The sequence below is a fragment of the Lissotriton vulgaris genome, chromosome 4_1 (genome assembly GCF_964263255.1).
Source record: "Lissotriton vulgaris chromosome 4_1, aLisVul1.2, whole genome shotgun sequence".
NCBI lineage: Eukaryota > Metazoa > Chordata > Amphibia > Caudata > Salamandridae > Lissotriton > Lissotriton vulgaris.
The window spans coordinates 1,674,997,575-1,675,021,293 of NC_141691.1; positions in this window are offsets into that span (position 1 = coordinate 1,674,997,575).

Consider the following 23,719-nt stretch of genomic DNA (forward strand, 5'->3'; position numbering starts at 1 on the left):
AGCTGGGAGCTGTGGTGCTCGTACTATTAGTCTTCTTTTTTGTGTTTTATACATTGCCCTGTGTGTCTTTCAATTGTTCATGTGTTGTTGGCTTACTGCTTGTTTGACTGACGTTTTCTGTCTTCTTTGCTTGTAGGTGCACAGAAAAAGACTGAGGAGGTGCTGGCTGTTTTCATCCATCGCCCGTTCAACTGCCAGACGGACGTCCTTCAATTGTACGCCACGTGTGGGGTGTGACTCATCTGACCACACATCTCTGCAATTTGTGCTACTGAGTGCTGCTGTGTGCTGCTGACATCAGAAGAAGATGGGTCCTAAGAGAGCAGTTACCAGGTCCTCCACCACCAAGAAAGTTGCTGAGAAGAAGGTACAGAAAAAGGAAGTGTCACTTAAGGCTGGTATGGACCCCCAAACCTTTTTTGGGCCCCCAAAACGTACGCCTGCAGCAGCGGTGTCCATGGTGCAAGCTGGAGCCAGCACATCGGCATTAGCGGGGGCAAGCCACCAACCCAGGGCCAAGCACATGAGGGTCGAAGAGGTAGCCGACATAGTGTTACAAAGCAGTGATACTGAGCCTGAACTTAACTTATCGCTGTCTCAAAGTAGCACACAATCTATGCAAGCTGAAAGTGCTGACCAACCGCCGCCAGCAGTAGATGTTCAACAACCACAACCACCGCCCGCAATAGTTGTTCAACAACAACAACCAAATCCCACAGTAGTAGTTGTTGAAGAACCACAGCACGCTATAGTACTTCCTCAAGAACAACAACCACCGTCTCCACACGCAATAGTGGAAGTTGTTCCTCCCGATGTCGGGGCAGTTCAGGAAGTAGAGCCTCATTCCGAGCAAGAAGAAGAGGAAGCCACTTCTGGAGGTGATCTACTGTCTTTAAATTTACGAAAGGAAAGGAGGGTTAGTGGCAGTGCATCGAGTTCTTCGCATAGCATCCCTTCAGATGACCTTGATGAGGAGTATCATCCACGACGAAGAACTGAGCATTCAAAGAAGAGGCATCAAAAGACCAGGCTGGGAAAAAGGAAGGATCCGTCAAGGCTTGAACTTCCGGAGTTCGATGTAGGTGAACAGGATGCTGATGGTGATAAAGACGGGTCTGACACTGACAATGTCATCATCACAAGCGTTATTCCTGGTGCAGAGGATGTAGAGACCAGCATTTTCACCCTATCTAGAAGGGCTGCGATTAGTGATGAGCAGGTAGCACGTGTAACTCCTACACACTCAGCGCCCAAAGTAACACCAGCTCCCATTTTTGCATCAGCGAAGGCCCGGCAGCGTGCGACATCCAGCGCAAGCGCCACCTCAACAGAAGGAGGTAGTGGCAGTACTAGTACTGAACTGTCACATAGGGAAATGCAACCAAAAGGCTCCAGTTCATCCGGGATTGGAAGTGGGTCCTCCTCTTCCTATGGCAGGAGACAAAAGTTTAGCTCCCCAGTCTGGGATTTTTTTACGGTTCACCCACATCAGGAGAACATTGCTATATGCTCCATTTGTCACACCAATGTTAGTCGTGGTAAGATTGGTACAAACTATGGTACTGGAGGCCCAACGACCCATATGAAAAAAACACACACAATTGTATGGGAGAACCACCTTGCAAGCTTACAAAAAGATGTAAGCACTGGTGTTGGTGGGGAGGATACAGTACTACAAGGTCGACTCATGGAAGAAGAGGGAGACGATGACCTATCTGGGAGTGGTACACCAATGAGCCCTGTCGCCAGCACTGGAGTGGTGCAGTCCAAATCCTCAGCATCAGCAACTTCTCAGTGGCACCAGAGTCAGCCGGAGACACCAAGGGCAAGGAGTGAAAAGTCTGCGTTGAAAGGTGGTCCGTCTAGCAGAACAGACAGAATTACCAAGCAGCTTACCATTACTGGCATGTTTAGGCAGGAGGGAAAGTACGAGCGGAACCACCCAACAGCACGTTTGTACAATGCGAAACTTGCAAAAATGTTGGCACTGGACCTTCTCCCATTTTCATTTGTTGAGGCAGTGGGATTTCGGCAATTAGTGGCAACACTCGCCCCAAAATGGGACGTTCCCAGTCGCTACTATTTTGCAAGAGTTGCTATTCCAGCACTACACCACGACATGCTGGGATTGATTGGGAAAGCCTTACAACAGAGTGTTGTCCATTGTATCCACCTGACAACCGACATGTGGAGCAGTCGCGAAGCCACAGCAGATTACATGTGCATCACCGCACACTGGATCTCTTTTGCAGGTGTGAAAGACAAGTTAACATCAGGCCTTCTTGATGTTGCTGGGATTTTCAATGACACTCGCAAACATGCAACTGTAGCCATGTTTGGTATGGAGAAAACTCATACTGCTGACAACATTTTGTCTGACTTTAACAGCAAGGTCTTTGAATGGCTGAAACCAAGAGGCCTTAAGATTGGTTTTGTTGCCACCGACAATGGCAGTAATGTAGTGAGGGCAATGAAAGATGGACAGTATTTCAGGGTACCCTGTTTGGCACACTGCATTAACTTAGTCGTGCAAGACTTTCTGAAACATGAACAACAAGTCAGCAACATACTGACCATCTGCAGAAGAATATGCACGCATTTTAACCATTCTTTCAAAGCGCGGAAGCTGCTACGCGTCATTCAGCGGGAGCATAATTTGCCAGTCAAAGCACTGATCCAGGAGGTCCCAACACGTTGGAACTCGACTTATTTCATGCTTGAGCGTCTCTTTGAGCAGTACATACCACTGAATGCTTATGTAATGTCAAGAAGATTAGTGGATCCTACTGTTAATCTTAAAAGCCTGACCGTTGAGATGTGGCAGTGGGACATCATTAAATGCTTGACAGAGATGCTACAACCTTTTGAGGTGTTCACACGTGCAGTTAGCAGGGAGGACTGTACTATGGGCCAAGCAATCCCATTGTTGTACATGCTCGAGCAACAGCTGAAGGAGGTCTGTGAAGCATACGAAGGTGACGAAGAAAAAGTTGATGCATGTACCTTGGCCAAGGCCTTACGCAACCGCTTATCTGTAAATGCAAGGCTTAAAATGATTGTGTCAGATCCAAATTACATAACTGCAACAATCTTGGATCCACGGTACAAATTGTTTGTCAGCAGTAGCGCAGTCATTCCTTTTTCAGATGGGGATGTTGCCAATTACAAAAGTTCCATAGCTGTGGAAGCTAATGATTTCGAAACTGAACGGCTGTTACTTAAAGGCCTGACAGTGCCAGCCCAGGACAGTCAAAGTACTCCAGGCCATCCTCCTGAGGCAACTCTGGCAAGTTCATCACAGCATGAGAGCGGTGCGTCCGCTTCCCAGCAGGCACCAACAGTACCAAAAGCAGCACCTGCACGATCTGATTCAGCAGACACAACCAAAAGCATAACTGCTTTTTTTCTACAGAAGGGAATGGGTAAGTCTGTTGCTGTTGCAAAGGGGAAAGAGGAGCAGCAAAGCCGAGCACCATTGAACACTGAGCGGATGGTTCAGGCCTATCTGGATGACACAACAGAGGTGTTCATGGAGCAAAGCCCATTGGTCTATTGGTATGAAAGAAGGAGACAGTGGCCAGTGCTGAGCAGGCTGGCGATAAAGTATTTGGCTTGTCCTGTAGCCAGTGTCGCCTCTGAGCGGGTTTTCAGTGCTGCTGGTGCCATTGTGACATCGAAAAGGACCAGTCTCTCCCCCAAAAGCGTCGAGAGGCTGACAATGATAAAAATGAATCAACACTTCATACCACCAGACTATACTGTACGTGAATCAGAGCAGGATGAAGAAAGCGAGCCCGAAGAATTTATCACTGCTGGGTTACATGACCTACTGCTGTCCAGACCCGCAGAGTTTGAGGACGAGCACCTCTTCCCTGACCAATAGGCTGTTAAATTGTGACTTTTTCCCTTCTTTTATTTGTGTTATTTATTTTCTTATTAAAAATGACTTTCTGGTGCATAACTGCTAATCTTAAAATAAAAAGCTCAACCAAATCCATCCCCACCACTCATTCTTTTAATGTACCTACTGGAGTTGCACACCTGTGCATTTTATTTTCGCTGTATCTTTTTTAGTTACCTCCTGGAGTTGCACGCCTGTGCATTTATGTTCCATGTTGACTGCACTCCTCAGAGTCTTGCTGCATCTTCTTGACTCCCACTCAAGTCAATACAATTCCATCTTGGCAGCCATACATTTGATGTTGTAGATGGAGTATAGTACAATAACAATAATGCAGCCTCTAACAGTCCCTCCATAATAAGTGAACCGTACATGACTACAGCCATCCTCTATTTCATTTGAAATCTGCAACTCATAATAACTGCCTTGCTGAGTCTTACTGTTAAGGCTACCACCTCTGTCTGCAGGCATTCAGAGACGACTCTTCGGTGTCAAAAGAAACTTGAGCAGGCATCCACAACTGAAGTCAACTTGTTGTGATGATGACTCGCATTACAAAGGCTCGGCAGCATCTGTGATCAATCTTCTGACAGTGAAAGAGAAGAAGAGCAAAACAGGTATAAAAATGAATGCCATGCATTGCATGGGATGTATTTTTTGGCTGACTCTGAGCTAATGTGCATGGAGTTGAAGTATATTAGTAACTTCAGTTCAGACTCACGTGATAGCCAATTCTTCCATGTTATTTACTAATAATAGAAATTATTTACGCACTTGTGTTCCTACTACTACAGATGCAGTCAGGACTTAATTTATCTTTGCTGTCCGGCGGTTGGATCTGAGCTGATTGATGCACGATGTTTCTTGGAGTGGAATACAAGGTAATAAATAAAATACAAATAAGAGTCACAGCACAGTAGACCCAGGCTACTACATGTTTGTGCACAGTGCTGTGGTAGAGTACAATAGTGGTATGATTGATGACTGAGAATGACGCATTGATTTTGTTGATTAATTTTGTAAATGCTAGGTTGCTTTTTCAATTTCATTCACCTTTCTGTGGGTCTGAAATTTTTAGGGAAATGCAGTTTGTATAACGGCCAAACCTGTGTCGTCGTGGGCCTGTTGTTGTGTGCTTGCTCCTGTCTTTTTTTGTACTTCTACATTAAAAATGATATGCAACTAGTAGACTTATACAAATTGTATCCAAGCCGCCTCAGTCTGAAAGTCCTCTCATACGACTACTCCTCTTGTTTTGTATTGTTTTTTTATCTTCACTGTATTACAATTTGTTTAGGTCATTCACATTCTTTTGTATTTGCCTTTTCTTTTTCAGGCTGGACATCTTTCACGGTTCACCCACTGCTTTATAGTATGAGCATCAACTCTCATCCTTACCACAGATCCTCATCATCAAGCAATTGGATTGCGGGAAACCAAGAATCATATTCAGCGTGTCCTTTTCTTACGTCCATTGCTCACAATCATTAGCTAGCTGATCAACATCATAAATCATCGTCTTCATTGTTTTGCTTTTGTTGTCTCCAATCTCCATGCGTACTGTTTTTCTTTCTCAAACCTTTCCCAAAACCCCCGTACCCATCCATTAAACAATCCCTAACCCTCTTCCCCCGGGCTGCGTGGTTACATTGAGGTGTGATGTTTCTTACATTAAATATACACCAACAATTTGATCACGCGCTTGCTGGGGCAGATGTGGTCAAAGCAACAATAGTGAAATGTCAACAAGGCATGGCCAGGATCTTCTGCGGCTTCCCAACTCAAGCTCTGTGTATAACGCCAAATAATTTACCATTTTACATCAAACAACGAATGCATCTAATGAATTGGCGTAATTTATTTTTTGGGTTTAAAGTGTAAAGCATTTATGATTTAGAAGAGTTTGACGTTGCCGTGAGTACTACAAGTAACGTTGAACTTCTTATCTTCTCTTGCACTTTGTTTCCAGTCCCCAAAACCATTGTTTTGTTTCAGTTTAGCAGTTGCAATATTGGGTCACCCATGCAATGTACTGTACTTACTTATACTACCCCCACATTGTCTGTCACGCGAATGACTGTCTCTTTCTTTTTGTCGCTACTGGCAGGGTCTGTCTACTATCACAGAAGTTCTGATTCTGAACCACAGATTCTTCGCCATTGTCTTGGAAATCAAATGCAGCCCTTGCAGTGCCACACTTCATGATAAATCATCATCATCTCATCAGCAATCACAGGTAAGATAAGTTTGCAGTGAGGTATAACGCAAGACAGACTGGTCGTTCTTCTAATACTACCAATATAACTCGGTGAGGGTTTACTGCATCTATCTGTTTGCATGTTAAAGATGTGGGCAATATATTTTATTATTAAAAAGCACTGTCCGCCGACCTGCATGGCCAAATTAAACCTTGCGAGGTTGCACAACGTACATTATTTGGTGAAACACTCCCCCCTCCAACCCCACAAGAAACGCAAATGAACTTCAAATGTTTTCTTTTTACAATAACTTTGTCTCGTTTATTTTAACATAATGTAATATATATATAAAACTAAAGATGATACAAAAATATATATAAATCCTACACCAAGCTGTCCCCCTACCCGCCTCCCCTAACCCCAACCAAATTCCCACGCTCAATGTCATGTAAAAAAATAGTAAAAACCCAACACCCAATTCCCACCCACCAACAAAAGGATTGAAAAAGGGGCAAACAGGGTCCATCTCATAGCCGGCGGGCTTTTAAGTGTTGATCCACCAGGATCTTGACACGCTCCTCTATCTGTTTTTTAGTCTGACTGCTTTGAGCCTCCAGCCTGGCTACCCGGAGGAGAATTTTGCGCTGGAACTGGCGGCACCTACATTGGCAGCCATGTTGTTGTGGGGGGGTGGACGATGCAGGGAAAATCTGGCGGCGGGCGGCTGCCTGAGCACGCCGACGTACTCCTGCAGGCTTGGGGGCCGGGGCATTGGAAGAGGCAGCAGCTGCTGCCGCCGCCTCCTCCTCCTCCTCCTCGGCCTGAGCCACCAGCCGGCGGTAGGCCTCAACGATGGCCTGCAGTTTCCGCTGACGGGCCCGGACTGCCAGCTCCTTCCTGGTTGGTTTAGAAGGAGTAACTATAAAGAAAGAGACAGAATTGTTGTAATCAAAAATCCCAGCAAATAAAGAACGCAAAATGGATCCAACACATAGTGGGCGGCACAGTACAGTAGCAATAGCAAGCAAGTTGAGTACCTAAAATGTTGTTTTATCTATCTTGAACATTCTATTCTACGCCTTATATACTTCATTTGTCTGCCTTTTTGGCACGGCATTATGCCTGCCCTAGTAACATAGTATGGGTGTACTTGAACGGTCACATACGAACACCTGTCTTTTTCATATCTCGTTCTTTTATATCATATACTCTGTGCTTCCGGGAAAAGTGACAGTCTCAAACTAACATTAAATTAACAGTGGCCAGCTAGTACTAATAAATGTCTACTCTAGAGACTATCATTCTTTATATCGCCAACAAACGTTAGGTGGTTTGTGTTTCGCCAGCAACGACCCAGAATGCATCCAGTGGTCCCCTCCTTCCCTTGCCTTTGTGTTTAACCAAAACACCGCTGCCAACACTAGTATCCACTATCCACTAACCACCAATATTGGATGTGTCTCCCACCCACGCAGGCAGCTGTGTTTTCCACTTTCTATGCTTCCACAACAACCCACGCATCCAACTGCTCTCAAACACCTGCATTGCTGATTCCAAAGTATCCTTCTATATTATATGATTAGAGCTTTTTCCTTGCAACTTTCATCATACTTTAGTTAAATCAATCTCATGTTAATCCATCGCGGTCATGTAATGTTGTGGATAACACTTTTTTAGTCTGCCACCAACCTTTCACAGCTGAGTTGTAGTCACATAGAAGAGGCATGTATAACTAATTTTATCAATTCTGGCCGGTGGTAATGCTTTTGCTAAGCTTGGTAATGAGAACAGTGGCATCATATATTGTCCAGTAGAACTTCAAGTTCACTATAAATATCAGAGTACAGTGAGGAAGTTTTCCCCACCCACCAAGTAATGCGGATCACTATTGAATGTAACTTACCATCGCCCACCGTTGTTGTCTCCTCCCCCGCTGCTGCCGGTGCTGCTGTAGGTGCCTCTGGTGGTCCTCCATTCCCCTCCGGGATCGCCTCTGCTGACGGCGTTGCAGCGCCGCTGCCCCCGTCGGCACTGGTGGATGGTACCGGTTCTGCAAAAATAAAAATAAGTAATTAAGTACACCTTTTTAGATGGATGCACAGCCCCCATTGTACTTGTTCACCAAGAACGGAGTTCTGCAAAACAGTTAAGTACAACGTAATCACTAGTAGTCCACATTGCCTAGTACAGCAGAGTAAGTAACACACTACACATATCAGCATTTATTTGGTATGGTATGGTACCCAAGCTCATCTCATCTATTCTATACTGGTACTCTAGTCCTTGGAAAGTTAGACTGAACCATGTAACCTAACCAGTTTACTTTGTACATCAATGACATGTCTACAGTTTTGCGCATGCTACCTCACAGCTTGTTGCGCAGTACGAGGAGACGCCTTTGAGGCCACATGATAGTTCAAAGCATACACCTGAAGAGTTTGGAAAATAGAGGCCCGTATTTACTTTTTGAATGTGGATTGTGGAGTCCAGTTTCCTTACAGCCTCAGGTTACACCTTCTTTTTTGCATGACAGCTAAAAAGTTGAATAAATGTATGTAATGTTTTCATACTGTCTAACGTGCACCACTTTTGTCATTATCTTTCGGCAGATGAGAAGATTTACTTCTACGAAGCAAAGATTTGCAGAGCTTACCAACAAGAGGCATATGCAACCAGTATACGCTCAATGGTGAGGGGTCTCGGACATTTCCCACATTTCCCTATCGTGCACTGGTAGCTGTACAAATGTAGGATACTTTTTATTGAGCCTTTTTTAACTCTGGATTTCTTCTGGTGGCCCTGCCCTTGACGTATTTGACAGAACAACTTAAAAACATTGATGTTACTTACTTAGTTACTTCTAACAAAATAAAGGTTTTGAAGTACCACATTGACTCGGGAGTATATTTTCAGTGTCTGTTGTCTTGTAGACTTACACGAGAGAGTGAGAAAAAGGGGGTTACTTAGGTTATGGATTGTGTAATAAAAAAAGCATTTGGCATCTTCATATTGGGGTTCAGGAAAGGGGTAATTGAATAATTGACCAATGACTGAGCCCATATAGGTTGTCGTTCATTGAATTGTGGGTTCCTCTGAGTTCTGTGACTGAGGTGTAAGACTGTAAGTAAGTAAGGTCCAACCTGCCTATCAACAACAACAACATCCAATTTTGGGGTGCATACATAGTTATGTATGTCACTGCATAGAAGAATACCTGCAAGAGTAGTAGTGGTATTCTTCTTACTAACGCTTACAAAATAGTAGACCATTATCTGCATGCATACTTGGTTGGTGTCAATTGCCAAAGAAGAGACATTATAGAGGAAAAAGCATAAGACAGGAGTGGACCCTGTGCCTTCCGCTATTCGATCACAGATTTTTTGAAAAGATTGATACCTTAACTAAACAGTTAGGTGAAATGTCATTCGGTTGGAAAAAAAGCTCCGTTAGAAAGTTAGGGAAATATCATTGTTCCAAAAGAAAACACTGTTGGACTTACTAGGGACAGCAGCAGGATCCTCAGTAGAGGAGCTCTGTGCCTGTGGTTCACAATCACGTTCACCCGCCGACTCGGTCCCAGCCTTCTGCTTGCCCCTGGGTTCTGTGGTTCATGTAAGAAATAATAAAGAAAGAGAAAACATTGAGTGCTGTGAAACATAGACAGCAAGCATTTCAAAAACCACTGCTACAACATTAAAAGAAACAAACATTGGTCTACCAAATGACTACTGCCTTGCATGATTCACTGACTAGTGTACTTGGTGAAAACAAATCAAATGTTCCATAAACATTCTGATTGCAGATTACTAAGTAACACAGAGGCAGTAAGACCTGAACAACACCACAGATTCAAGAATGTAAGTAGCCATTTCTTTTTCATTTTTTGCCAGCAAAATACATAGATCGCAAGGAGGAGACAAGCTTAACTTTGTGCATACTAACTAACACGAAATTGTACGTTCATGGCATCATATTTTGTTTTGCTACTGACTGAATGCTACTGCTGCCCTACCCACTCAATAAACAAACTACATCAGTTCTATGGAGGGCTGAGGCAGGGGCAGCTATAGGCTCATGGTGGTCCTGGACTCCTGGCCAGGGAGCGTAGGTGGGGGGCCCGGAAGAGGAGGTCGGGGCGGAGCACGGAGGCCAGTGAAGAGGGGGGAGTCAGGGTGTTTGGAAGTGGAACAGAGCCGGAGGCACCAAATCCCTGCCAGGGGCCGCCACGCAAATATGTATCCATCCTCTGAGGATTATTAAATTAAGGATATATATTGGTGGGGTGGCCCCTGGCGTTTGGTGGCCCTGTGCAGTTGCACAGCTTGAACATGCCTAAATCCGGCCCTGGCTGAGGTAAGAAGAACAAAGTAACTTTTGCATTCATCATTGCCAGAGGAGTATTATTCATGCAGAAGAGAAGGCCGTGAAAAAAAGATACAATATGCATTGCAAACACGTACAATTATCCATCAACGGCTATTTCACTGACGGACAAAGGAAGGACAAGAAGACTCTATTAATAGCATTAACTAACTTCAGTTCTCTACAATAAAGAAAATCTCACACCAATAAACAGCAAAAGCTAGCGCCAAATTGAACACGCAAGAGTCAGTGAAGATGAAGAAGCGCAGCATAGACCAGTGGCATACAATTACAGTAGATATAATAACGGAATACATCGGAAATGTAACTAGGAGCACCAGTCATTGCGTTACTTATTCAGCCAAGATTTACAAAGATACAACAACAATACTTATACTACTATAGTATAGAGATATATTACACACACTTTTTTTTTGGGTAGCCACTCACCAAGACCCACGACCTCGACGCCAAGCAGGTCCAACAGGTCCTGCTCCCGGTCCAAAATGTCTGCCCAACGGTGGGTCAGCTGGTGGTGGGTACGCCGGATACCGGAGCAGCGGAAGACTGCCCGGCGCACCTTCACCCACCGCCGGAGACGCTCCTCAATATGCTGGTAGCCGGAGCCGGGCCTGCCACCTGCTGCCAACATCAAGGGGAGGTAGCGCTGGATAAAAAAAACAAGGGCAGCCACCTCCTCCTCCCCAAAAAGTTGGCGGGGCCTCACCCCTTGGGGGCGCATTCTGCCGCAAGGCAGCCTAGTTTTTTGGGGCACTGGCGCCTTGCCCTTTGAGCCGCCGCTGCTGCTGGCGCCCTTGACCATGGTTCTGGGTGGAGGGTAGAAGAAAACTAAAAGTTCAAGACAAAAAGGTAGGGGAAAGAAGAAGCAAGGTAAAAGAACAAGAAGGAAGTAAAAAGCAATAGAAAAGTTGTAAAAGTAGAAATAAAATGAAAAATATAAACCTAGGCACAGAGAGAAATAGGTAATAACTAAAGAAAGTTAGAAAAAGTGGGTAAAAAGACAAGGATTAAAGAGATTTTAACAGGATGCAAAAGTAGGCCCAAAACCATAGCCAGAGTGTGTGATCCACAAGATGGCTGCGCCCATCGCGACCGCATGGGTAGGTTCGCGCGATATTTAGCGCGATCACGCACTTTTGTAGTGCGAACGAGAAGATGAGTTCCCGAACATGTCTTGCACAACGCGACCACGTTAATTGTGACCCGGAACAGGAAATAAGGGAACGCAAGCAGGCGGGACAAACCTCTGTGGTAATTTAGCGCGCTAGCCATCCCGAGCATGCAGGCAACGCCCCGAACACGCGCACCGCGCTCCCGAAGACGAAAAACGGCGCGCGAACGGGCCCAGCAAGCAACTCCGCATGTTTGCGGAGCTACGCGTAGTTCGCGGAGTGCAACTACGTCTTCGCGTAGCTCCGCGGAGTCCGACTCCGCGAACTACGCCCAGGGTTAATTTTGGCCTACTCTGGAAGGAAAGAGGCTTTCTTACATCGCACGGAATATAGATAATGCATGGAGATTTGGTGCATAATCTTTTGACTGCATTGACATATCCGAAGAAAATTGCCATAGTGAAGTGCAGTGCACATAAGAAAGTAACAGATAAGATTGGACAAGGAAATGCCTTTGTAGATCGCGTAGCACGTGAAACTGCTATGCAGAGAAGTACCACTTCTATGTACATAGTAAAGTCACAAGCTGAAAGATGGCACGATGCTAGGCAGGAAGTGCGAGAGATACAGAAGACAGCTTCTGATAAAGAACGTGAGCAATGGTCAAAAGAAGGAGAGTTAGATGATGAAGGTTGTAGGAGAAACAAGCAGATGGATTGATGGAAGCTGCCTATAGCTTTTGTACAACCTATGGTTCAGATGGCACATGGGCTAGCACATGTTGGAGCTTCTGCAATAACGAGAATGCTTACGCAAGTTTGGGAGCATCTAGAGATTGCTAGCACAGCTAAGAGAGTAGTACAGTCCTGCTTGATTTGTTTACAATACAATCCTGGAAAGAGGACTCGAGTTCCGTCTGGAGGTTTTGCTACACCGACTGCACCTTTTGAAGTCCTGCAAATGGACTACATCCAGCTTGAGCGGTGTAATAATTTGAAGTATGTCCTAGTGGTGGTTTGTGCCTTCAGTAAATGGATTGAGGCCTACCCTACGAAAGATAATACTGCTATCACTACTGCTAAGGTGCTGCTGAAGGAGTTCTTCCCGAGGTTCGGTGTTTGCAGACTCTTATGGAATGATAACGGACCTCATTTTGTCGGGGAAGTTATCAAGTATGTCCTGAAAGGATTAGGAATCAAGCAGAAATTTCATGCTGTATTCCATCCACAATCTGCAGGATTGGTGGAGAGGTATAATGCTACTCTCAAGCTGAAAATTGCGAAGATTCAAGCCTCCACGAATCTGACTTGGCCAGACGCGTTGCCATTGGCATTGTTGTCCATTAGATCAGTACCACATTCTAGGACGGGTCTCACCCCGTACGAGGTGGTATTTGGACGGCCTATGAATATATGGGGAGTTCCGAAACCAAGTTCTGTGTATGATGTACCTTGTGTTTTAATGAATGACTATTTGGCACAATTAACCGACAGCTTGGTTTCTATTCATCAACAGGTTCGAGAAGCGCTCCCCGATAAACCCCAAGGTGAGGGCCATGAACTCCGCCCCGGTGACTTCGTGATGACCAAGGTATTTGGGAGGTCAAGCAGCTTGGAGCCGAGGTGGCGTGGACCAGAGCAAGTGCTCCTTGCTACGAGAACAGCAGTTTGAGTGACCAACAAGAAGAATTGGATACATAGCACACATTGCCGGAAGGTCCTGCCGACCTTGGTGGAACCTGCTGTGCTGACCGATCATCGGGATATCCTGACTACGGAGAAAGGCCCTGCTGTATCACCTGACGGATCTGCGGAGTTCTTCCCGGACCAGACGACTCCTGGAGCAACGCGATACAATTTGAGATCACGAAAGTGATTTGCCATTTTTTTTGTTGCGAGACTGGTTGAGCAACCGCCCTGGGTAGTGGAAACGGAGAGCCAATATGACAATGGAGGGGGATCAGCCCTGCTTAGTGTAGTGACACCTGTCTTGGTCTGTGGTGAAGAAATCAACGTCTTCCCAAGGGTGAAGAGCTCATTGACTATTTTTCTTTGTTTTTTCTATTTTTTAGTTTATAGAAGACTTTGTGACTATGAATACTACTAAGAGACGGATTTTGGGAGTATCAGTGGTTTTTGCTTTGCTGTTCTAACAATTATAGCAGTGATCACTTGGTTTGTTGAAATGATGATTCCTGCTCGTGATTTTGTTGTGGTTCCTACTACTCCCATTCCGGAAGAGCACCAGCATTTCACTCTTCCATACCATGAGTATAAGCACCGAGATTCTTACTTGAATAACACGTTTGTTCAGATGCTCCACCATACTCACAATTATTATTATTATTATTATTATTGGGACACTTGTAAAGCGCTGCGTTACGCACACCGGCGTGTCCACGCGCTGAAAGTGGGAGAGGCAGCGAGCAGGGAGCACAGAAGCTGAGCGGACAGTTATTTCGTGTAAAGGAATGTTTTAAGTTTCGCTCGGAACCTAGCTTCCTCCGGTTCCAGGCGCAGGTCCGCTGGCAGTTTATTCCAATTATTTGCCGCTAGGCATCTAAAGGACCTACCTCCCATGCGGGCTTTCTTGACTCTAGGGATCCTCAGTAGACCGCCCCCTGCAGATCTAAGCGCACGTGTTGGTTGGTACACTTCGATCAGTTTATTCAGAGGGTCGGGTGCCCTGCCATTCAAGATACGATGACAGGTGCAGAGGGCTTTATATTCCACTCTTCTCCTCACAGGGAGCCAGTGTAACTGCTGGAGGGCCGCCTTAGAAGGCGCCCTTTTGGGCAGCCTGAGAATCAAACGTGCTGCCGCATTCTGCAGCACTTGCAGGCGTGCCATGCTTTTTTCTGGAGCCCCCAGGTACAGCAGGTTCCCATAGTCCGACCTAGCTGTCACCAGCGCATGAACCAGGGTTTGACGGGCATCAATCGGGAGTAAGTCAAGGACCTTTCTCAGTTTCTTCAAAATCCCAAAACAAACTCCCACCACCCGGTTGATCTGGGGGCCAAAAGTAAGACCCGCATCAAACCACACCCCCAGATTGCGTGCCTCTTGGCAGGGGGTTGGGGTTGGTCCAAGACAAGATGGCCACCATGCCGACGACCAAGCAGACTGGGCTCTCCCCACCACCAGCACCTCTGTCTTGCTGCCATTAAGCTTCAAACAGTTGATAGCCATCCACTCGGCAAGATCTTTCATGCACGACCGGAAGCCATCGGCAGCAAGACAGGGCGCGTGCGATAGGGAGATCACCAGCTGCGTATCGTCGGCATACGAAACCAATTGGAGACCATGACTCTCCACAATCGAGGCAACAGGCGCGAGATACATATTAAAAAGGGTCGGGCTCAATGACGAACCCTGCGGCACGCCTTGGCCCAGGGGCACCCCCTTTGAATAGCAGTCTCCTTGCCTGACTCGAAAGCTTCTCCCCTTGAGGAAGTCCTGGATCCATCTCAGCGCGGTGCCAGAGATGCCACCTCTGTTCAGACACTGTAGCAAGATGTTGTGAGCTACAGTGTCGAACGCCGCGCTGAGGTCCAACAGGATCAAAGCCATAGTTTGGCCTGCATCCACACCCTCTCTCAGATGTTCCGTAGCCATAAGAAGGGCGGACTCGGTCGAATGGCGTGGCCTAAAGCCAAACTGCGTCGCGTGGAGCAGTCCCGTCTCTTCCACGTGCTTCATAATTTGGGTATTAACCACCTTTTCTGCCACTTTGGACAGAAAAGGCAGGAGTGAGATGGGCCTCAGATTCTCTAATACCTCGAAGCCTAAGTGGGGTTTCTTCCGGAGCGGGAGCACCACCGCCTGTTTCCACCCCTCAGGCAACTTTCCCGATCCAAAAGAGATGTCCAGGACGTGCCTCATATAAGGCTCCAGAACTTCCAGGCTATCCGCCAAGCGTTTGGGTGACACCGGGTCCCACGGGGACCCTGATTTGACAGAGCGGCACACCACTACTAGTTCCTCAAAAGGGGGGGTGCGGAAGTTTGTAAGATGCCCTGCCGACTCCGTGTCCCCCAGTGCCACCTCAAAGTCAATCCCTGTTGGCGGATTAGGGAAAGTCGAGTAGATCTTCTCGACTTTAGCGGAGAAATATTCGGCAATACGGTCACATGACTCCGTTGAGCAACTCTCCGGCTCTGTGGGTGAATTTACCGAGGTCAGAGACTTGTAGATGCCGAAGAGTTCTTTGGCCGAATTTTCCGCCCCCAGGATTTGTCCTGCATAGTAGGCTGCCTTAGACTTTTTAATCAGCCTATGGTGAAGGCGCCTTTTTTCCAAAAACAGTTCCCTAGCCTGGTTGTCATAAGACACCCTCCAGACTCTTTCTGCCCGCCTACAGTCCGCCTTTGTTAGCCTCAGCTCACCACTAAACCATGGGGCTGATCGTTCTTTCCGAGCACATGTAGATGTGCGGCAGAGTGGGGCTGTCTGGTCAAGCGCTTCAGTGATGCGCTGATTCAGGTTAGAGACTGCTGTTTCTATGTCTTAGCCCCCAGGCTGACCATCCCTACTTAAGGCTTGATTAAAATCCTCCACCGAGAATTTAGCCCACTTCCTCCTGAGATAATTAGGGGGTGCCTGACTGGCTTTGTTGGTTTTTAAGCTCTGTATGGAGAATGCCACCAGAAAGTGGTCTGTCCAGGGGATAGGCTCTATACCGGACACCTCCACACCTCCCTAGTTAGCATAAACCGGGTCCAAAAGGTGTCCCTGGCGGTGCGTGGGGTCCGATAGCTTCAATTCCAGTTGAAGAGCTAGCATATCCCGACAGAAGTCCTTAACCCCTGTGTCCTCTGGGCAATTTAAATGCAAGTTCAGGTCTCCTAATAGGAGAAATTTGTCCCTGCGTAGGGTAGCCTCCATGAGGCTTTCTAGCAGGCTCTCCCTGAACAATGCCACAAACACTACAAATTGTTGGATATGCGGTATGCTTTCAGCTCATCAGAAGAAAGGTGGAACACCATTTATTCCACTTCCTTTTTCACATAATGGTTCTTGTCGAGCCTGGTACACTCTTCTCTTTTCAAACAGAAAACCTGCGGTAGGTGGACTTCTCTTCCGTTTGAATAAAGAGTGCTACCAAGATGAACATGGGTATCCCCAGGCAAATGGAACTATATGGGAATGGGAAGAATATCGACCGGATAATGCTTCTACGCCTTATGTTTTCACCCACACAAGAGACTTTACCACTAGCAATAAATCTGTAATTACTGTAACACGGACTAAAGCAGACCTATGTGTGCAAAGTACTGGACGAATTCCAGTAGGAGATAGCGATTGTGTTGTTATATTGAATATGGATGGAATAAATGAGAGTACCTTTTTAGCTTCACGTAACACATATTTAGTATGTGGCAGCCATGGATATCACAGATTACCTGTAGGGTGGTCTGGCACATGTTATGTTTCTTTTTTATTACCCCCTGTTTTTCTAGCACCTGCTTCATATCACCGAGATTTTAAACTATTTAGGAACATTTCTATTAATCGCTACAAACGTACAATACAAATTAATGAGATAGATCAGACAGACACTAGTTTGCAGCAATATATTGATTTTAATTTGGGTTTGTTTCCTTACGTGGGTGCCGCATTAAATAGTAGGAAAATACGGCGATTGACTAGAGTAGTGGAAGCCGTCACTAATGAAACTGCTGTAGCTCTAGGAAATATTACGGAGGAGCTGCAAGTTGCCAGAATTGTGACCCTTCAAAATAGAATGGTTTTAGACGTAATGTTAGCAGACAGAGGGGGAGCATGTAAGGTCATCGGAAGTAGTTGTTGCGTTTTTATCCCTGATAATTCACCTTCTGTGTATGAAGCAATTCTTAATATGCATAAAATAGCCTCCGATATTCATGAGAAGAATGGCACTTGGACATTTGCTGCATGGTTTTGGGCCCTGGTTTCCACCTGGGGTTGGAAATTATAGACTATTCTATGTGTTGCAGTTGCAGTGATTTTCACCTGTTTTATGTGTATCCATTGTGGCCCAATGCTATGTTCCATGTGTATAAATGCTTGTATACCATCCAAACGAAATGCTGTAAAAGCGCAACAATCGTTGGATAAGGAGGTAGCGAATATAATGTGCATAGATATACAAGATGAATGCACAGATTACCCAAAAAGAGCATATGTCTTTAGCTAACGCTAAAAGGGCCGTCTGTTGTAATTTGACAGCGATTAAGTTGAGCGTTAGCGAAAGACATCTGAGTTTTGCCGTTATCTTAGCATTTGATGGCATCCATTTAGAGTTCGTGGCAGCCATTTTGCCTGCCACGTGTTACCTCGTGTTGACCATGTGTGTTGTCCTACCTCTCTGCTCATGGCTTTTGAATCTGCCCGGCAACAAGCTATTAATAGCATTTCTGTCCTTGCTGCTGACCGTTTGGGTCCGCATCTGTTATCTGTTAGCCCTAGATTGGAATGGTTATCCGAGACCCCAAGACTGTTAAACTCCTCCCACTGATCGATTGTGCTACTCGATATTACCTTTTATGGACATAAAATGTGCTCTTAAGCTTTGTACCTCCTTCTTCTGAGCCCCTGTGTGGTTATAAATAAGCCTTGTGTCAAGTAGCCCTTTGTGCTACTTCTCACAGTGCCGAAGGGTACTGTCCGAACTTTAGCACCACCTCATGAGGTGTAATAAACTCTATGTTTTGTATTTCCAGTTTCCGTGCCAACTTTTTCTTTGGGTCTGAGAACTCTGTGCGCAGAAGGGCGAACCCCTTGCACTAGCGGGTCTGGCTGAGGCCTGCACGACAACAGGCACACGGGATGACTGAGCAATATAATACCCACTTTCTACAAGTGGCCTTTATGAACTCATAATGAAAAGGGCACCCTTGCTAAAGGCTGTGTCTTTAGATGCTGAGTTCAGGCATACCAAACTTCATTCACTTGTACCTTTTTCGGGCTACGTACGTGAGTGGCACAAACCGTGCTGCAGGCCCACGAACAGCCGTGGATTCACAAGCCCCCGCACTCGCAGTGTCCGTGACTGGGGGCTGACAAGTAAGTCCCACATCCAATCATAACACAATTTACCACAGGAGCACCAGCGCTTTACCACTGATCAGCAGTGCGAAAAGCGCACAGAAACGTTATACCATCAAAAACAGAATCAAAACCAGGAGGGCAGAAAGCAAAAACTCGGGGGAAACACGTCAATAGATGCCAAGTATAACACATGCCCCCTCCAGTTGAAAGTAGGGGGAACTACCCTCACTCCTGGGAGTTTTCCTCACTAAGGCGTAAGAACTGGGACTGGCCATCTGCGTTGGCATGTTCTGTCCCAGGACTGTGTTCTATCGTGAAGTCCATTCCCTGTAAGGAGTTGGACCACCTCAGCAGTTTTGGATTCTCCCCCCTCATCTGCATTAACCACCTGAGGGGCCTGTGGTCGGTCTGAACCCGGAAGTGAGTCCCAAATAGATAGGGCCTCAGCTTCTTCAGCACCCAGACAACTGGGAAAGCTTCCTTTTCTATGTCACACCACCTTTGCTCCCTGGGTAGTAGTCTCCGGCTAAGGAAGACTACCGGCTGGTCTAGGCCCTCTTCATTCAGTTGTGAGAGCACCGCTCCCACTCCATGCTCTGACGCGTCGGTCTGCATGACAAATTTCCTGGCGAAGGGCCTTGAGCACGGGGGCCGTGCGCATGGCGGCCTTCAGGGTATCGAATGCCCTCTGGCAGGATTCAGTCCATATCACATTTTTTGGCTGCTTCTTGGAAGTCAGCTCAGTTAAGGGGACCATGATGGTGCCATATCCTTTAACAAACCTCTAGTAGTATCTGGTCAGTCCTAAGACGTCCCTCACCTTGGTCTGGGTCTTGGGGGCTCCCAAGCCAAAATGGTGTCGATCTTGGGCTGTACGGGTGCCACCTGGTCACTCCCTACCTGGTGCCCCAAGTACACCACCGGCCCCTGTCTGATTTGGCACTTACTGTCCTTATCAAGAGGCCTGTCATCTGCAGCACCCTCAACACTTCCCCGAGGTGTTGCAGGTGTTCGTCCCAACTGGAACTGAACACTGCAATGTCGTTCAGGTATGCAGCGCTAAATTCTTCCAGTCCCACCAACACCTGGTTGACCAACCTCTGAAATGTGGCAGGGGCATTCTTCAAGCAGAAGGGCATCACAAGGAACTGGTAATGCCCATCCAGGGTCAAAAATGTGGAACTTTCTTTGGCCCGCTCGTTAAGTGCGATCTGCCAGTACCCTGGCGTTAAATCGAACGTACTCAGGAATCTGGCCGCTTCCAACCAGTTGATGAGCTCATCGGCAATGATCCCCTGATAGTCAACGCAGAACCGCAGTTCCGGGGCGGCAACGGGCGCCGTTGCCTTCGGGACCAAGACCACGGGGCTGGCCCTGGGGCTGCTGGATGGCTCAACCACCCCCAACGCCAACATCTTCGAGCTGTCACCAGTATCCACATCGTGGGTACACCAGTGAGTAACACGGGGGTCAAGGAGAACAGGGGGGAAAACTGTTCCAACAACTGGCGACACTTGCTCTGTTGCTCCACGGTCAGGGTCGGGGAGAGGGTCACACCCTCCACCGACCCATCCCCCTCTTGGGCGGACAGGAGGTCCAGGAGAGGCTCACTCTCCGCTTCCTCCCCATCATCTGTCGCCAAGAGCATGCTCACTTCGGACCTCTCGAAGTGAGGTTTGAGGCGGTTCAAGTGGAGGACCTGCAGCGGGTTCAGAGAAACCTGCAAATCCACCAGGTAGGTGACCTCACTTTTGCACTCCACCACCTCGAAGGGCCGCGTTCACCTGTCCTGCAAGGCACAAGGTTCCACGGAGGCCATAACCCACACTTTCTGTCCAGGTTGAAACTCTACCAGAGTGACATTCTGGTCATGCCACTTCCTAATTTCTTCCTGGTTGGCTTGAGGTTCGCCTGAGCGAGTTTTCGGAAGCGGGCCATTTGGTTGCGGAAGGCCAGCACGTAGCTGAACACATCCTGGGGTGTCTTATTAGGAGTGGCCTTCCAGCCCTCCTACACCAAGCTGACTGGTCCTCGCACGGGGTGACCGTAAAGCTCGAAGGGGCTGAACCCGAGAGACTTTTGGGGTACCTCCCGGTATGAAAAGAACAGGCATTGTTAGAGGATGTCCTACTTACACCTCATCGGTTCAGTGAGACCCTTGATCATGCCCTTTAAGGTCCGGTTGAACCTTTCCACCAGACTGTTACCTTGAGGGTGGTAAGGAGTGGTGAACTTGTACATAACACCACACTCCTTCCACAGGGATGTCATATACTTTGATATGAAGTTGGTCCCCCTGTCGGCAACCACCTCTCTGGGGAACCCCATGCGGGAAAAGATCCCCATTAACGCCCGGCCCAACACTGGCACCATTGTTGTCCTGAGAGGGATTGCCTCTGGGTACCGGGTGGCATGGTCCACCAAGACCAGGATGTACCTGTTGCCCATGGCTGTCTTGGGATTCAGTGGCCCCACAATGTCCATCCCTACCCTTTCAAAGGGTGTCCCCACCATAGGGAAATGTTGGAGAGGGCCTCCCACCCTTGCACCTCGCCTGGCATCCTCCTTGGGGTGGTCGGACGTTTGGAGAGCCTATCACCAAGCAGAACCCGGATATACCTTCTTTTCAGTGGTTCAAGGGTCCTTCTCTAGGTTAAACTATTTATTTCTCCCTAGCACCCTGGTGCATAAGGTCTCTCCGGTATCAATTCTGCCATGGGGGCTGTCAGACCACTCTCCAGTAACACTCATGGTGCATATAGGGTCCTGGAGATCTCCATTTCAGTGGCAAATGTCGTCTTGGCAACTGCGAAATCCATTTTATAAATCTAATCTCTACCATGCTATCACAGACTATCTAGCATCTAATTTTGACACCTCCTCCTCCAGCATAATTTTGTGGGAAGCCTTGAAGCCCACACTTCGGGGACTAGATATCAGCTGTGGTGCCAGGGAGGGATGCAGCCGCAATGCGCAGGTAGTGGAACTGGTAATCCTGCAGCGGCATCTCAAGGCCAAGATTAGAGATGGCGGAGCAGCACAGGCTAGACGTAATTTGCTTCTCTCCCAACAACAACTCAATCCATTTTTTATAAATCAGGCTAGGTTGGCCTGGCAGTCAACCCAGTGTAGGATATATCAGTGGGGCGACAAGTTGAGTAGGATGCTGCATCACTTGTGTCAAATGTTGCCATGGTGCTCTGAGATGCAGAGAGCGGCTGGAGTACCAACCCTCGCGAATCCCGTCAGGCCTTCGTAGAATATTACTCTGGGTTATATGCTAGGCAAGAGCTCCTGTGATCAAATTATAGAGTTCATAAGTAACATACTGCCAAAATTGGTATTAATTAGCATACAAGCATAACTCGACATGCCGATCCCTGAAGAGGAACGCACCAAAGCACTGTCAAGATTACGCTGTGGCCGAGCCCCGGGACCTAATGGGGTCCTGAGCAAGTTTCTGAGAATATATGACCCAACTCCGAGCTGCAGATCCTCCCATCAGACTGGCGACACGCAGAAATTGTGGTATTCCACAAACCAGGGCGACCCACTGAAGAACCCTCCTCATATCGACCAATTTCATTATTGAACACAGTAGACAGACTACTGGGAAAGGTTCTCGCGGATCGCCTCCTCCCGTACATATCCAACCACGTCCATCCTGATCAGGCAGGATTCATGCCGCAGAGGTCCACGTGCCACAACATCAGACGGGTTCATAATGCCCTAGCAAAGGCGCCAGAACTTGGCTACCCTGCAGTCATTTTATCAGCAGATCTAGATAAAGCATTCAATTTGATCAGCTGGGAGTATCTATTCCTATTCTTTCATGCTGTCAACTTTGGCATAACATTTCTGACACATATCTGTCTACTCTACACAGACCTTTTCACCTCTGTGCACATGGCTGGTGCGCTGTGAGACCAATTCCCTATCCTTGGAGGTACCAAGCAGGGGTTCCCGCTTCCCCCCTATTATTTACACTTGCGGTTGAGCCATTGGCCGTGTGGGTTAGGCGGGACCCCTGGTGAATGGGTTTGAATGTTCCATCGAGATATCCAATAGGATCGCACTGTACACAGATGAAGTGCTATTCTTTCTTATGACTCCAGGGTTCACAGGCCCACGAATCCTACAGATACTTCGTGTATTCAGGGAGACCTCTGGATTATGCACAAACCCGTCAAAATCAGTGCTGTTTCCTGTCTGTGGGGACCATGGTCGTGGAACTTTGGCAACTCATTTGACCCATAACGTGGATGGTTTTCAGTACCTCGGTATACATATCTCCCCCAACCTGACTATCTCCTTGATGCACAATATTAACCCTTTACTGTCGTGTATCCGAGAAGAGGTGAAAGCATGGTCTTCCCTGTCAAGACTCAGAAGGTTGCCTTCTTTAAAAGGGTTTCATGGCTTTGACTGCTCTATTGTCTCCAGAATTTCCCCTATGATATCCCACAATCATAGTTTAGGCAGATTAATGCAGTTCTAAATCATTTCCTGTTGGGGGGTGGCACAGTGAGAGTGGCCCTCCGCACCTGTATACAGAGTGGTCCTCTGCACCTGTATACAGTCCACCTATTGAGGAGGAATAGCCGCGGCAGATGTGTGCACCTAATATTCTGCCATCCACCTACTCAACATCAATGAATGGTGGTATAGTGTGCAGACAGATCCGGCATATGCAGTTGAGAGACGAGCGATGGGCAACCGGTCGCTGTTAGATCGCCTCTCTAGTTATACGGGAATAGATCACTTGCCCCCTGCATCTAAAGAGGTTATTCAACTATGGGGACAAAGGGTCTGGTGGTTGGGCTGGTGGGGTGGGTTGACTCGCGACCCCACTGTGGCATGGAATTTCAATACTGCAAGTAACGGCGCTGCCTCAGTTCCGTGCATGGGACCTAATCAGTCTATCCACATTAGGTGACATAATGAAGGGGACAATGTTCAAATCTTTTCAACAGCTGCAAGATGAGTATCAGCTTCACTGTGGCCAGTTCTATAAGTACTTAAACACGCACTGACACCATATAATAAGGACCTGACAGATTTTCCGGAGTTTAACCAATCCGAAGGGCGGCTATTAAT